At 46.2% G+C, this 15,412-nt stretch overlaps 10 non-coding genes across 10 annotated transcripts; all 10 read right to left on the bottom strand.

Moving 5' to 3' along the window:
• Positions 1-970: 970 nt before the first annotated feature.
• LOC142282566 (U2 spliceosomal RNA) lies at positions 971-1,161 on the bottom strand. Its single transcript, XR_012744457.1, has one exon. It is a non-coding gene; the product is annotated as a U2 spliceosomal RNA (small nuclear RNA).
• Positions 1,162-2,548: 1,387 nt separating this feature from the next.
• Positions 2,549-2,739, bottom strand: LOC142282565 (U2 spliceosomal RNA). The gene has a single exon (XR_012744456.1). It is a non-coding gene; the product is annotated as a U2 spliceosomal RNA (small nuclear RNA).
• A 1,387-nt stretch (positions 2,740-4,126) lies between these two features.
• On the bottom strand, positions 4,127-4,317 carry LOC142282564 (U2 spliceosomal RNA). Its single transcript, XR_012744455.1, has one exon. It is a non-coding gene; the product is annotated as a U2 spliceosomal RNA (small nuclear RNA).
• A 1,387-nt stretch (positions 4,318-5,704) lies between these two features.
• Positions 5,705-5,895, bottom strand: LOC142282563 (U2 spliceosomal RNA). The gene has a single exon (XR_012744454.1). It is a non-coding gene; the product is annotated as a U2 spliceosomal RNA (small nuclear RNA).
• A 1,387-nt stretch (positions 5,896-7,282) lies between these two features.
• Positions 7,283-7,473, bottom strand: LOC142282562 (U2 spliceosomal RNA). Its single transcript, XR_012744453.1, has one exon. It is a non-coding gene; the product is annotated as a U2 spliceosomal RNA (small nuclear RNA).
• A 1,387-nt stretch (positions 7,474-8,860) lies between these two features.
• Positions 8,861-9,051, bottom strand: LOC142282575 (U2 spliceosomal RNA). Its single transcript, XR_012744466.1, has one exon. It is a non-coding gene; the product is annotated as a U2 spliceosomal RNA (small nuclear RNA).
• Positions 9,052-10,438: 1,387 nt separating this feature from the next.
• LOC142282574 (U2 spliceosomal RNA) lies at positions 10,439-10,629 on the bottom strand. Its single transcript, XR_012744465.1, has one exon. It is a non-coding gene; the product is annotated as a U2 spliceosomal RNA (small nuclear RNA).
• Positions 10,630-12,016: 1,387 nt separating this feature from the next.
• LOC142282573 (U2 spliceosomal RNA) lies at positions 12,017-12,207 on the bottom strand. Its single transcript, XR_012744464.1, has one exon. It is a non-coding gene; the product is annotated as a U2 spliceosomal RNA (small nuclear RNA).
• A 1,387-nt stretch (positions 12,208-13,594) lies between these two features.
• Positions 13,595-13,785, bottom strand: LOC142282572 (U2 spliceosomal RNA). Its single transcript, XR_012744463.1, has one exon. It is a non-coding gene; the product is annotated as a U2 spliceosomal RNA (small nuclear RNA).
• Positions 13,786-15,172: 1,387 nt separating this feature from the next.
• LOC142282561 (U2 spliceosomal RNA) lies at positions 15,173-15,363 on the bottom strand. Its single transcript, XR_012744452.1, has one exon. It is a non-coding gene; the product is annotated as a U2 spliceosomal RNA (small nuclear RNA).
• Between the last annotated feature and the right edge of the window lie 49 nt (positions 15,364-15,412).

The raw sequence follows: 15,412 nt of genomic DNA, 5'->3' as shown, positions 1-15,412 counted from the left end.
CGCTTCCCTTCTCCTGTCATCCCCCTACCACCCGGGAAAAAAAGAGATTGCCCCCTCCTTCCACTAGCCCACCCTCCCACCCAAAGAACAACTTCTTCTGCGCAGCTTGTTTTCTAGGCAGCAGCGCTATTGTGATGTCATCGGGGGGCATTGTGACAAGCCGCCAGTGTTCCGTCTCTTCATGTTGTGCACAGTTCAAACGGAAAATACATCAACAGGCAGACTACAGAAAAGCTTACTATCAAAGGTTAGAGGGGGGCTTTCTCAGAGGGCTTTTTACAGTTTTTCTATTCCCAATTAGCCGTTTAAGTGTACTTATTGAAAGTAGTAATTCTTTCATAGGCCGCCCTTTCTTAGTATTTGACGTTCCTTATATTGCGGTATGAGGCTTCGCAGTAGGTTGCAAACATTCATCACCCATGACTGTCCCCAATTGAGCTCAGAAGCTCAATGTCTATCATGACCTTCTTTTAGAATGTCCAAGAGCAAGCAAACTATTCCTCCAGGAGAGGGCGCCAACAGACTACTAAAGAGATCATCATTACTCAAAGAAAACCCCAAAAACCAATGCATGATAGGAATAAACAGGTAACTTTCTTTGGAGTGGAAGCGGAGAGATCGCACCAGATGCCAATTCTAGATGTTATCACACCTGTGGTCACTGCAGCAGCAGGTGAATCCACTTTGTCCAAAAGGGATCTATTCCATTCAATTGCAAATGATCTAGATAAGACAGAGAACTGCAGCACGGGGACATAGCCGAGTTGGTCAGGTTGAGTGGTGATGAGTTTGCTATTTGGATGAATAAAGAAAGTCAAAAGTGTGAAAGATAAAAAACAAAAGGAGGAAGTGTGAAAAGTGAATGGGCCAAATTGAGGTGCATATGAAGACGTATGCTTTCTTCCAATTCATTAAATCGGGCTAATATGAATCAGGTGAATTGAGTTCTGCTTTTGGAAACTGGGTTAAGAAGGGGTGCACCGTTCCTGGAGGTACTGCAATACCAGGTCAATGCGTGGAGTGGACAGAGCAAGCTCTTTTTCCATCTCCCTGTTCTAAAAATCCATTTAATATATGGTCCCCAGATAGGGGACGTATCAGATATTAAACTGATAAGAACAGATACTACACTTGATCTTAGCCAAAAGGCCGAGAAGCGATAACCAGAATTGGTTTGGGCCTCGAGTGGCACCCTGGCCTATGCCGGACACATCTTAGGGAGAGAGAGCGAGAGGGAGACAAACCCACGCCTACACAAGACATTTTGTCACCCAAGCCAACCCTTGAAAAGGCTGCTTTGCAGAGCCAAAACAAGAAGAATGGTGCGTTTTGCAGCCGCCGCCCACTGCAATGAATCTGAATAACTCCTCCTTTAGGGCGCAAGCAACTCCCCTCCCCCTTGCAGTCTTTCCAATTCACGATACAAAAAGACGGACAGGACAGGTTGCCTGACTTTCCGTCACTGCCACCCTTTGCCATCCTTACCCGTAGAAAGCCCTTTCATCATCCCCAAACCCTAATCTTTTCCCTTTCCTTCCCAGCCCCCAAACCCTGCCCTCTGTACCTTTCTCACCACCCGCTTCCCTTCTCCTGTCATCCCCCTACCACCCGGGAAAAAAAGAGATTGCCCCCTCCTTCCACTAGCCCACCCTCCCACCCAAAGAACAACTTCTTCTGCGCAGCTTGTTTTCTAGGCAGCAGCGCTATTGTGATGTCATCGGGGGGCATTGTGACAAGCCGCCAGTGTTCCGTCTCTTCATGTTGTGCACAGTTCAAACGGAAAATACATCAACAGGCAGACTACAGAAAAGCTTACTATCAAAGGTTAGAGGGGGGCTTTCTCAGAGGGCTTTTTACAGTTTTTCTATTCCCAATTAGCCGTTTAAGTGTACTTATTGAAAGTAGTAATTCTTTCATAGGCCGCCCTTTCTTAGTATTTGACGTTCCTTATATTGCGGTATGAGGCTTCGCAGTAGGTTGCAAACATTCATCACCCATGACTGTCCCCAATTGAGCTCAGAAGCTCAATGTCTATCATGACCTCTCTTTTAGAATGTCCAAGAGCAAGCAAACTATTCCTCCAGGAGAGGGCGCCAACAGACTACTAAAGAGATCATCATTACTCAAAGAAAACCCCAAAAACCAATGCATGATAGGAATAAACAGGTAACTTTCTTTGGAGTGGAAGCGGAGAGATCGCACCAGATGCCAATTCTAGATGTTATCACACCTGTGGTCACTGCAGCAGCAGGTGAATCCACTTTGTCCAAAAGGGATCTATTCCATTCAATTGCAAATGATCTAGATAAGACAGAGAACTGCAGCACGGGGACATAGCCGAGTTGGTCAGGTTGAGTGGTGATGAGTTTGCTATTTGGATGAATAAAGAAAGTCAAAAGTGTGAAAGATAAAAAACAAAAGGAGGAAGTGTGAAAAGTGAATGGGCCAAATTGAGGTGCATATGAAGACGTATGCTTTCTTCCAATTCATTAAATCGGGCTAATATGAATCAGGTGAATTGAGTTCTGCTTTTGGAAACTGGGTTAAGAAGGGGTGCACCGTTCCTGGAGGTACTGCAATACCAGGTCAATGCGTGGAGTGGACAGAGCAAGCTCTTTTTCCATCTCCCTGTTCTAAAAATCCATTTAATATATGGTCCCCAGATAGGGGACGTATCAGATATTAAACTGATAAGAACAGATACTACACTTGATCTTAGCCAAAAGGCCGAGAAGCGATAACCAGAATTGGTTTGGGCCTCGAGTGGCACCCTGGCCTATGCCGGACACATCTTAGGGAGAGAGAGCGAGAGGGAGACAAACCCACGCCTACACAAGACATTTTGTCACCCAAGCCAACCCTTGAAAAGGCTGCTTTGCAGAGCCAAAACAAGAAGAATGGTGCGTTTTGCAGCCGCCGCCCACTGCAATGAATCTGAATAACTCCTCCTTTAGGGCGCAAGCAACTCCCCTCCCCCTTGCAGTCTTTCCAATTCACGATACAAAAAGACGGACAGGACAGGTTGCCTGACTTTCCGTCACTGCCACCCTTTGCCATCCTTACCCGTAGAAAGCCCTTTCATCATCCCCAAACCCTAATCTTTTCCCTTTCCTTCCCAGCCCCCAAACCCTGCCCTCTGTACCTTTCTCACCACCCGCTTCCCTTCTCCTGTCATCCCCCTACCACCCGGGAAAAAAAGAGATTGCCCCCTCCTTCCACTAGCCCACCCTCCCACCCAAAGAACAACTTCTTCTGCGCAGCTTGTTTTCTAGGCAGCAGCGCTATTGTGATGTCATCGGGGGGCATTGTGACAAGCCGCCAGTGTTCCGTCTCTTCATGTTGTGCACAGTTCAAACGGAAAATACATCAACAGGCAGACTACAGAAAAGCTTACTATCAAAGGTTAGAGGGGGGCTTTCTCAGAGGGCTTTTTACAGTTTTTCTATTCCCAATTAGCCGTTTAAGTGTACTTATTGAAAGTAGTAATTCTTTCATAGGCCGCCCTTTCTTAGTATTTGACGTTCCTTATATTGCGGTATGAGGCTTCGCAGTAGGTTGCAAACATTCATCACCCATGACTGTCCCCAATTGAGCTCAGAAGCTCAATGTCTATCATGACCTCTCTTTTAGAATGTCCAAGAGCAAGCAAACTATTCCTCCAGGAGAGGGCGCCAACAGACTACTAAAGAGATCATCATTACTCAAAGAAAACCCCAAAAACCAATGCATGATAGGAATAAACAGGTAACTTTCTTTGGAGTGGAAGCGGAGAGATCGCACCAGATGCCAATTCTAGATGTTATCACACCTGTGGTCACTGCAGCAGCAGGTGAATCCACTTTGTCCAAAAGGGATCTATTCCATTCAATTGCAAATGATCTAGATAAGACAGAGAACTGCAGCACGGGGACATAGCCGAGTTGGTCAGGTTGAGTGGTGATGAGTTTGCTATTTGGATGAATAAAGAAAGTCAAAAGTGTGAAAGATAAAAAACAAAAGGAGGAAGTGTGAAAAGTGAATGGGCCAAATTGAGGTGCATATGAAGACGTATGCTTTCTTCCAATTCATTAAATCGGGCTAATATGAATCAGGTGAATTGAGTTCTGCTTTTGGAAACTGGGTTAAGAAGGGGTGCACCGTTCCTGGAGGTACTGCAATACCAGGTCAATGCGTGGAGTGGACAGAGCAAGCTCTTTTTCCATCTCCCTGTTCTAAAAATCCATTTAATATATGGTCCCCAGATAGGGGACGTATCAGATATTAAACTGATAAGAACAGATACTACACTTGATCTTAGCCAAAAGGCCGAGAAGCGATAACCAGAATTGGTTTGGGCCTCGAGTGGCACCCTGGCCTATGCCGGACACATCTTAGGGAGAGAGAGCGAGAGGGAGACAAACCCACGCCTACACAAGACATTTTGTCACCCAAGCCAACCCTTGAAAAGGCTGCTTTGCAGAGCCAAAACAAGAAGAATGGTGCGTTTTGCAGCCGCCGCCCACTGCAATGAATCTGAATAACTCCTCCTTTAGGGCGCAAGCAACTCCCCTCCCCCTTGCAGTCTTTCCAATTCACGATACAAAAAGACGGACAGGACAGGTTGCCTGACTTTCCGTCACTGCCACCCTTTGCCATCCTTACCCGTAGAAAGCCCTTTCATCATCCCCAAACCCTAATCTTTTCCCTTTCCTTCCCAGCCCCCAAACCCTGCCCTCTGTACCTTTCTCACCACCCGCTTCCCTTCTCCTGTCATCCCCCTACCACCCGGGAAAAAAAGAGATTGCCCCCTCCTTCCACTAGCCCACCCTCCCACCCAAAGAACAACTTCTTCTGCGCAGCTTGTTTTCTAGGCAGCAGCGCTATTGTGATGTCATCGGGGGGCATTGTGACAAGCCGCCAGTGTTCCGTCTCTTCATGTTGTGCACAGTTCAAACGGAAAATACATCAACAGGCAGACTACAGAAAAGCTTACTATCAAAGGTTAGAGGGGGGCTTTCTCAGAGGGCTTTTTACAGTTTTTCTATTCCCAATTAGCCGTTTAAGTGTACTTATTGAAAGTAGTAATTCTTTCATAGGCCGCCCTTTCTTAGTATTTGACGTTCCTTATATTGCGGTATGAGGCTTCGCAGTAGGTTGCAAACATTCATCACCCATGACTGTCCCCAATTGAGCTCAGAAGCTCAATGTCTATCATGACCTCTCTTTTAGAATGTCCAAGAGCAAGCAAACTATTCCTCCAGGAGAGGGCGCCAACAGACTACTAAAGAGATCATCATTACTCAAAGAAAACCCCAAAAACCAATGCATGATAGGAATAAACAGGTAACTTTCTTTGGAGTGGAAGCGGAGAGATCGCACCAGATGCCAATTCTAGATGTTATCACACCTGTGGTCACTGCAGCAGCAGGTGAATCCACTTTGTCCAAAAGGGATCTATTCCATTCAATTGCAAATGATCTAGATAAGACAGAGAACTGCAGCACGGGGACATAGCCGAGTTGGTCAGGTTGAGTGGTGATGAGTTTGCTATTTGGATGAATAAAGAAAGTCAAAAGTGTGAAAGATAAAAAACAAAAGGAGGAAGTGTGAAAAGTGAATGGGCCAAATTGAGGTGCATATGAAGACGTATGCTTTCTTCCAATTCATTAAATCGGGCTAATATGAATCAGGTGAATTGAGTTCTGCTTTTGGAAACTGGGTTAAGAAGGGGTGCACCGTTCCTGGAGGTACTGCAATACCAGGTCAATGCGTGGAGTGGACAGAGCAAGCTCTTTTTCCATCTCCCTGTTCTAAAAATCCATTTAATATATGGTCCCCAGATAGGGGACGTATCAGATATTAAACTGATAAGAACAGATACTACACTTGATCTTAGCCAAAAGGCCGAGAAGCGATAACCAGAATTGGTTTGGGCCTCGAGTGGCACCCTGGCCTATGCCGGACACATCTTAGGGAGAGAGAGCGAGAGGGAGACAAACCCACGCCTACACAAGACATTTTGTCACCCAAGCCAACCCTTGAAAAGGCTGCTTTGCAGAGCCAAAACAAGAAGAATGGTGCGTTTTGCAGCCGCCGCCCACTGCAATGAATCTGAATAACTCCTCCTTTAGGGCGCAAGCAACTCCCCTCCCCCTTGCAGTCTTTCCAATTCACGATACAAAAAGACGGACAGGACAGGTTGCCTGACTTTCCGTCACTGCCACCCTTTGCCATCCTTACCCGTAGAAAGCCCTTTCATCATCCCCAAACCCTAATCTTTTCCCTTTCCTTCCCAGCCCCCAAACCCTGCCCTCTGTACCTTTCTCACCACCCGCTTCCCTTCTCCTGTCATCCCCCTACCACCCGGGAAAAAAAGAGATTGCCCCCTCCTTCCACTAGCCCACCCTCCCACCCAAAGAACAACTTCTTCTGCGCAGCTTGTTTTCTAGGCAGCAGCGCTATTGTGATGTCATCGGGGGGCATTGTGACAAGCCGCCAGTGTTCCGTCTCTTCATGTTGTGCACAGTTCAAACGGAAAATACATCAACAGGCAGACTACAGAAAAGCTTACTATCAAAGGTTAGAGGGGGGCTTTCTCAGAGGGCTTTTTACAGTTTTTCTATTCCCAATTAGCCGTTTAAGTGTACTTATTGAAAGTAGTAATTCTTTCATAGGCCGCCCTTTCTTAGTATTTGACGTTCCTTATATTGCGGTATGAGGCTTCGCAGTAGGTTGCAAACATTCATCACCCATGACTGTCCCCAATTGAGCTCAGAAGCTCAATGTCTATCATGACCTCTCTTTTAGAATGTCCAAGAGCAAGCAAACTATTCCTCCAGGAGAGGGCGCCAACAGACTACTAAAGAGATCATCATTACTCAAAGAAAACCCCAAAAACCAATGCATGATAGGAATAAACAGGTAACTTTCTTTGGAGTGGAAGCGGAGAGATCGCACCAGATGCCAATTCTAGATGTTATCACACCTGTGGTCACTGCAGCAGCAGGTGAATCCACTTTGTCCAAAAGGGATCTATTCCATTCAATTGCAAATGATCTAGATAAGACAGAGAACTGCAGCACGGGGACATAGCCGAGTTGGTCAGGTTGAGTGGTGATGAGTTTGCTATTTGGATGAATAAAGAAAGTCAAAAGTGTGAAAGATAAAAAACAAAAGGAGGAAGTGTGAAAAGTGAATGGGCCAAATTGAGGTGCATATGAAGACGTATGCTTTCTTCCAATTCATTAAATCGGGCTAATATGAATCAGGTGAATTGAGTTCTGCTTTTGGAAACTGGGTTAAGAAGGGGTGCACCGTTCCTGGAGGTACTGCAATACCAGGTCAATGCGTGGAGTGGACAGAGCAAGCTCTTTTTCCATCTCCCTGTTCTAAAAATCCATTTAATATATGGTCCCCAGATAGGGGACGTATCAGATATTAAACTGATAAGAACAGATACTACACTTGATCTTAGCCAAAAGGCCGAGAAGCGATAACCAGAATTGGTTTGGGCCTCGAGTGGCACCCTGGCCTATGCCGGACACATCTTAGGGAGAGAGAGCGAGAGGGAGACAAACCCACGCCTACACAAGACATTTTGTCACCCAAGCCAACCCTTGAAAAGGCTGCTTTGCAGAGCCAAAACAAGAAGAATGGTGCGTTTTGCAGCCGCCGCCCACTGCAATGAATCTGAATAACTCCTCCTTTAGGGCGCAAGCAACTCCCCTCCCCCTTGCAGTCTTTCCAATTCACGATACAAAAAGACGGACAGGACAGGTTGCCTGACTTTCCGTCACTGCCACCCTTTGCCATCCTTACCCGTAGAAAGCCCTTTCATCATCCCCAAACCCTAATCTTTTCCCTTTCCTTCCCAGCCCCCAAACCCTGCCCTCTGTACCTTTCTCACCACCCGCTTCCCTTCTCCTGTCATCCCCCTACCACCCGGGAAAAAAAGAGATTGCCCCCTCCTTCCACTAGCCCACCCTCCCACCCAAAGAACAACTTCTTCTGCGCAGCTTGTTTTCTAGGCAGCAGCGCTATTGTGATGTCATCGGGGGGCATTGTGACAAGCCGCCAGTGTTCCGTCTCTTCATGTTGTGCACAGTTCAAACGGAAAATACATCAACAGGCAGACTACAGAAAAGCTTACTATCAAAGGTTAGAGGGGGGCTTTCTCAGAGGGCTTTTTACAGTTTTTCTATTCCCAATTAGCCGTTTAAGTGTACTTATTGAAAGTAGTAATTCTTTCATAGGCCGCCCTTTCTTAGTATTTGACGTTCCTTATATTGCGGTATGAGGCTTCGCAGTAGGTTGCAAACATTCATCACCCATGACTGTCCCCAATTGAGCTCAGAAGCTCAATGTCTATCATGACCTCTCTTTTAGAATGTCCAAGAGCAAGCAAACTATTCCTCCAGGAGAGGGCGCCAACAGACTACTAAAGAGATCATCATTACTCAAAGAAAACCCCAAAAACCAATGCATGATAGGAATAAACAGGTAACTTTCTTTGGAGTGGAAGCGGAGAGATCGCACCAGATGCCAATTCTAGATGTTATCACACCTGTGGTCACTGCAGCAGCAGGTGAATCCACTTTGTCCAAAAGGGATCTATTCCATTCAATTGCAAATGATCTAGATAAGACAGAGAACTGCAGCACGGGGACATAGCCGAGTTGGTCAGGTTGAGTGGTGATGAGTTTGCTATTTGGATGAATAAAGAAAGTCAAAAGTGTGAAAGATAAAAAACAAAAGGAGGAAGTGTGAAAAGTGAATGGGCCAAATTGAGGTGCATATGAAGACGTATGCTTTCTTCCAATTCATTAAATCGGGCTAATATGAATCAGGTGAATTGAGTTCTGCTTTTGGAAACTGGGTTAAGAAGGGGTGCACCGTTCCTGGAGGTACTGCAATACCAGGTCAATGCGTGGAGTGGACAGAGCAAGCTCTTTTTCCATCTCCCTGTTCTAAAAATCCATTTAATATATGGTCCCCAGATAGGGGACGTATCAGATATTAAACTGATAAGAACAGATACTACACTTGATCTTAGCCAAAAGGCCGAGAAGCGATAACCAGAATTGGTTTGGGCCTCGAGTGGCACCCTGGCCTATGCCGGACACATCTTAGGGAGAGAGAGCGAGAGGGAGACAAACCCACGCCTACACAAGACATTTTGTCACCCAAGCCAACACTTGAAAAGGCTGCTTTGCAGAGCCAAAACAAGAAGAATGGTGCGTTTTGCAGCCGCCGCCCACTGCAATGAATCTGAATAACTCCTCCTTTAGGGCGCAAGCAACTCCCCTCCCCCTTGCAGTCTTTCCAATTCACGATACAAAAAGACGGACAGGACAGGTTGCCTGACTTTCCGTCACTGCCACCCTTTGCCATCCTTACCCGTAGAAAGCCCTTTCATCATCCCCAAACCCTAATCTTTTCCCTTTCCTTCCCAGCCCCCAAACCCTGCCCTCTGTACCTTTCTCACCACCCGCTTCCCTTCTCCTGTCATCCCCCTACCACCCGGGAAAAAAAGAGATTGCCCCCTCCTTCCACTAGCCCACCCTCCCACCCAAAGAACAACTTCTTCTGCGCAGCTTGTTTTCTAGGCAGCAGCGCTATTGTGATGTCATCGGGGGGCATTGTGACAAGCCGCCAGTGTTCCGTCTCTTCATGTTGTGCACAGTTCAAACGGAAAATACATCAACAGGCAGACTACAGAAAAGCTTACTATCAAAGGTTAGAGGGGGGCTTTCTCAGAGGGCTTTTTACAGTTTTTCTATTCCCAATTAGCCGTTTAAGTGTACTTATTGAAAGTAGTAATTCTTTCATAGGCCGCCCTTTCTTAGTATTTGACGTTCCTTATATTGCGGTATGAGGCTTCGCAGTAGGTTGCAAACATTCATCACCCATGACTGTCCCCAATTGAGCTCAGAAGCTCAATGTCTATCATGACCTCTCTTTTAGAATGTCCAAGAGCAAGCAAACTATTCCTCCAGGAGAGGGCGCCAACAGACTACTAAAGAGATCATCATTACTCAAAGAAAACCCCAAAAACCAATGCATGATAGGAATAAACAGGTAACTTTCTTTGGAGTGGAAGCGGAGAGATCGCACCAGATGCCAATTCTAGATGTTATCACACCTGTGGTCACTGCAGCAGCAGGTGAATCCACTTTGTCCAAAAGGGATCTATTCCATTCAATTGCAAATGATCTAGATAAGACAGAGAACTGCAGCACGGGGACATAGCCGAGTTGGTCAGGTTGAGTGGTGATGAGTTTGCTATTTGGATGAATAAAGAAAGTCAAAAGTGTGAAAGATAAAAAACAAAAGGAGGAAGTGTGAAAAGTGAATGGGCCAAATTGAGGTGCATATGAAGACGTATGCTTTCTTCCAATTCATTAAATCGGGCTAATATGAATCAGGTGAATTGAGTTCTGCTTTTGGAAACTGGGTTAAGAAGGGGTGCACCGTTCCTGGAGGTACTGCAATACCAGGTCAATGCGTGGAGTGGACAGAGCAAGCTCTTTTTCCATCTCCCTGTTCTAAAAATCCATTTAATATATGGTCCCCAGATAGGGGACGTATCAGATATTAAACTGATAAGAACAGATACTACACTTGATCTTAGCCAAAAGGCCGAGAAGCGATAACCAGAATTGGTTTGGGCCTCGAGTGGCACCCTGGCCTATGCCGGACACATCTTAGGGAGAGAGAGCGAGAGGGAGACAAACCCACGCCTACACAAGACATTTTGTCACCCAAGCCAACACTTGAAAAGGCTGCTTTGCAGAGCCAAAACAAGAAGAATGGTGCGTTTTGCAGCCGCCGCCCACTGCAATGAATCTGAATAACTCCTCCTTTAGGGCGCAAGCAACTCCCCTCCCCCTTGCAGTCTTTCCAATTCACGATACAAAAAGACGGACAGGACAGGTTGCCTGACTTTCCGTCACTGCCACCCTTTGCCATCCTTACCCGTAGAAAGCCCTTTCATCATCCCCAAACCCTAATCTTTTCCCTTTCCTTCCCAGCCCCCAAACCCTGCCCTCTGTACCTTTCTCACCACCCGCTTCCCTTCTCCTGTCATCCCCCTACCACCCGGGAAAAAAAGAGATTGCCCCCTCCTTCCACTAGCCCACCCTCCCACCCAAAGAACAACTTCTTCTGCGCAGCTTGTTTTCTAGGCAGCAGCGCTATTGTGATGTCATCGGGGGGCATTGTGACAAGCCGCCAGTGTTCCGTCTCTTCATGTTGTGCACAGTTCAAACGGAAAATACATCAACAGGCAGACTACAGAAAAGCTTACTATCAAAGGTTAGAGGGGGGCTTTCTCAGAGGGCTTTTTACAGTTTTTCTATTCCCAATTAGCCGTTTAAGTGTACTTATTGAAAGTAGTAATTCTTTCATAGGCCGCCCTTTCTTAGTATTTGACGTTCCTTATATTGCGGTATGAGGCTTCGCAGTAGGTTGCAAACATTCATCACCCATGACTGTCCCCAATTGAGCTCAGAAGCTCAATGTCTATCATGACCTCTCTTTTAGAATGTCCAAGAGCAAGCAAACTATTCCTCCAGGAGAGGGCGCCAACAGACTACTAAAGAGATCATCATTACTCAAAGAAAACCCCAAAAACCAATGCATGATAGGAATAAACAGGTAACTTTCTTTGGAGTGGAAGCGGAGAGATCGCACCAGATGCCAATTCTAGATGTTATCACACCTGTGGTCACTGCAGCAGCAGGTGAATCCACTTTGTCCAAAAGGGATCTATTCCATTCAATTGCAAATGATCTAGATAAGACAGAGAACTGCAGCACGGGGACATAGCCGAGTTGGTCAGGTTGAGTGGTGATGAGTTTGCTATTTGGATGAATAAAGAAAGTCAAAAGTGTGAAAGATAAAAAACAAAAGGAGGAAGTGTGAAAAGTGAATGGGCCAAATTGAGGTGCATATGAAGACGTATGCTTTCTTCCAATTCATTAAATCGGGCTAATATGAATCAGGTGAATTGAGTTCTGCTTTTGGAAACTGGGTTAAGAAGGGGTGCACCGTTCCTGGAGGTACTGCAATACCAGGTCAATGCGTGGAGTGGACAGAGCAAGCTCTTTTTCCATCTCCCTGTTCTAAAAATCCATTTAATATATGGTCCCCAGATAGGGGACGTATCAGATATTAAACTGATAAGAACAGATACTACACTTGATCTTAGCCAAAAGGCCGAGAAGCGATAACCAGAATTGGTTTGGGCCTCGAGTGGCACCCTGGCCTATGCCGGACACATCTTAGGGAGAGAGAGCGAGAGGGAGACAAACCCACGCCTACACAAGACATTTTGTCACCCAAGCCAACCCTTGAAAAGGCTGCTTTGCAGAGCCAAAACAAGAAGAATGGTGCGTTTTGCAGCCGCCGCCCACTGCAATGAATCTGAATAACTCCTCCTTTAGGGCGCAAGCAACTCCCCTCCCCCTTGCAGTCTTTCCAATTCACGATACAAAAAGACGGACAGGACAGGTTGCCTGACTTTCCGTCACTGCCACCCTTTGCCATCCTTACCCGTAGAAAGCCCTTTCATCATCCCCAAACCCTAATCTTTTCCCTTTCCTTCCCAGCCCCCAAACCCTGCCCTCTGTACCTTTCTCACCACCCGCTTCCCTTCTCCTGTCATCCCCCTACCACCCGGGAAAAAAAGAGATTGCCCCCTCCTTCCACTAGCCCACCCTCCCACCCAAAGAACAACTTCTTCTGCGCAGCTTGTTTTCTAGGCAGCAGCGCTATTGTGATGTCATCGGGGGGCATTGTGACAAGCCGCCAGTGTTCCGTCTCTTCATGTTGTGCACAGTTCAAACGGAAAATACATCAACAGGCAGACTACAGAAAAGCTTACTATCAAAGGTTAGAGGGGGGCTTTCTCAGAGGGCTTTTTACAGTTTTTCTATTCCCAATTAGCCGTTTAAGTGTACTTATTGAAAGTAGTAATTCTTTCATAGGCCGCCCTTTCTTAGTATTTGACGTTCCTTATATTGCGGTATGAGGCTTCGCAGTAGGTTGCAAACATTCATCACCCATGACTGTCCCCAATTGAGCTCAGAAGCTCAATGTCTATCATGACCTCTCTTTTAGAATGTCCAAGAGCAAGCAAACTATTCCTCCAGGAGAGGGCGCCAACAGACTACTAAAGAGATCATCATTACTCAAAGAAAACCCCAAAAACCAATGCATGATAGGAATAAACAGGTAACTTTCTTTGGAGTGGAAGCGGAGAGATCGCACCAGATGCCAATTCTAGATGTTATCACACCTGTGGTCACTGCAGCAGCAGGTGAATCCACTTTGTCCAAAAGGGATCTATTCCATTCAATTGCAAATGATCTAGATAAGACAGAGAACTGCAGCACGGGGACATAGCCGAGTTGGTCAGGTTGAGTGGTGATGAGTTTGCTATTTGGATGAATAAAGAAAGTCAAAAGTGTGAAAGATAAAAAACAAAAGGAGGAAGTGTGAAAAGTGAATGGGCCAAATTGAGGTGCATATGAAGACGTATGCTTTCTTCCAATTCATTAAATCGGGCTAATATGAATCAGGTGAATTGAGTTCTGCTTTTGGAAACTGGGTTAAGAAGGGGTGCACCGTTCCTGGAGGTACTGCAATACCAGGTCAATGCGTGGAGTGGACAGAGCAAGCTCTTTTTCCATCTCCCTGTTCTAAAAATCCATTTAATATATGGTCCCCAGATAGGGGACGTATCAGATATTAAACTGATAAGAACAGATACTACACTTGATCTTAGCCAAAAGGCCGAGAAGCGATAACCAGAATTGGTTTGGGCCTCGAGTGGCACCCTGGCCTATGCCGGACACATCTTAGGGAGAGAGAGCGAGAGGGAGACAAACCCACGCCTACACAAGACATTTTGTCACCCAAGCCAACCCTTGAAAAGGCTGCTTTGCAGAGCCAAAACAAGAAGAATGGTGCGTTTTGCAGCCGCCGCCCACTGCAATGAATCTGAATAACTCCTCCTTTAGGGCGCAAGCAACTCCCCTCCCCCTTGCAGTCTTTCCAATTCACGATACAAAAAGACGGACAGGACAGGTTGCCTGACTTTCCGTCACTGCCACCCTTTGCCATCCTTACCCGTAGAAAGCCCTTTCATCATCCCCAAACCCTAATCTTTTCCCTTTCCTTCCCAGCCCCCAAACCCTGCCCTCTGTACCTTTCTCACCACCCGCTTCCCTTCTCCTGTCATCCCCCTACCACCCGGGAAAAAAAGAGATTGCCCCCTCCTTCCACTAGCCCACCCTCCCACCCAAAGAACAACTTCTTCTGCGCAGCTTGTTTTCTAGGCAGCAGCGCTATTGTGATGTCATCGGGGGGCATTGTGACAAGCCGCCAGTGTTCCGTCTCTTCATGTTGTGCACAGTTCAAACGGAAAATACATCAACAGGCAGACTACAGAAAAGCTTACTATCAAAGGTTAGAGGGGGGCTTTCTCAGAGGGCTTTTTACAGTTTTTCTATTCCCAATTAGCCGTTTAAGTGTACTTATTGAAAGTAGTAATTCTTTCATAGGCCGCCCTTTCTTAGTATTTGACGTTCCTTATATTGCGGTATGAGGCTTCGCAGTAGGTTGCAAACATTCATCACCCATGACTGTCCCCAATTGAGCTCAGAAGCTCAATGTCTATCATGACCTCTCTTTTAGAATGTCCAAGAGCAAGCAAACTATTCCTCCAGGAGAGGGCGCCAACAGACTACTAAAGAGATCATCATTACTCAAAGAAAACCCCAAAAACCAATGCATGATAGGAATAAACAGGTAACTTTCTTTGGAGTGGAAGCGGAGAGATCGCACCAGATGCCAATTCTAGATGTTATCACACCTGTGGTCACTGCAGCAGCAGGTGAATCCACTTTGTCCAAAAGGGATCTATTCCATTCAATTGCAAATGATCTAGATAAGACAGAGAACTGCAGCACGGGGACATAGCCGAGTTGGTCAGGTTGAGTGGTGATGAGTTTGCTATTTGGATGAATAAAGAAAGTCAAAAGTGTGAAAGATAAAAAACAAAAGGAGGAAGTGTGAAAAGTGAATGGGCCAAATTGAGGTGCATATGAAGACGTATGCTTTCTTCCAATTCATTAAATCGGGCTAATATGAATCAGGTGAATTGAGTTCTGCTTTTGGAAACTGGGTTAAGAAGGGGTGCACCGTTCCTGGAGGTACTGCAATACCAGGTCAATGCGTGGAGTGGACAGAGCAAGCTCTTTTTCCATCTCCCTGTTCTAAAAATCCATTTAATATATGGTCCCCAGATAGGGGACGTATCAGATATTAAACTGATAAGAACAGATACTACACTTGATCTTAGCCAAAAGGCCGAGAAGCGATAACCAGAATTGGTTTGGGCCTCGAGTGGCACCCTGGCCTATGCCGGACA

Source organism: Anomaloglossus baeobatrachus, unplaced genomic scaffold (genome assembly GCF_048569485.1).
Source record: "Anomaloglossus baeobatrachus isolate aAnoBae1 unplaced genomic scaffold, aAnoBae1.hap1 Scaffold_5110, whole genome shotgun sequence".
NCBI classification, from domain to species: domain Eukaryota; kingdom Metazoa; phylum Chordata; class Amphibia; order Anura; family Aromobatidae; genus Anomaloglossus; species Anomaloglossus baeobatrachus.
The sequence above is the reverse complement of the archived record's forward strand: the minus strand, read 5'-3'. Positions and strand labels throughout refer to the sequence as shown.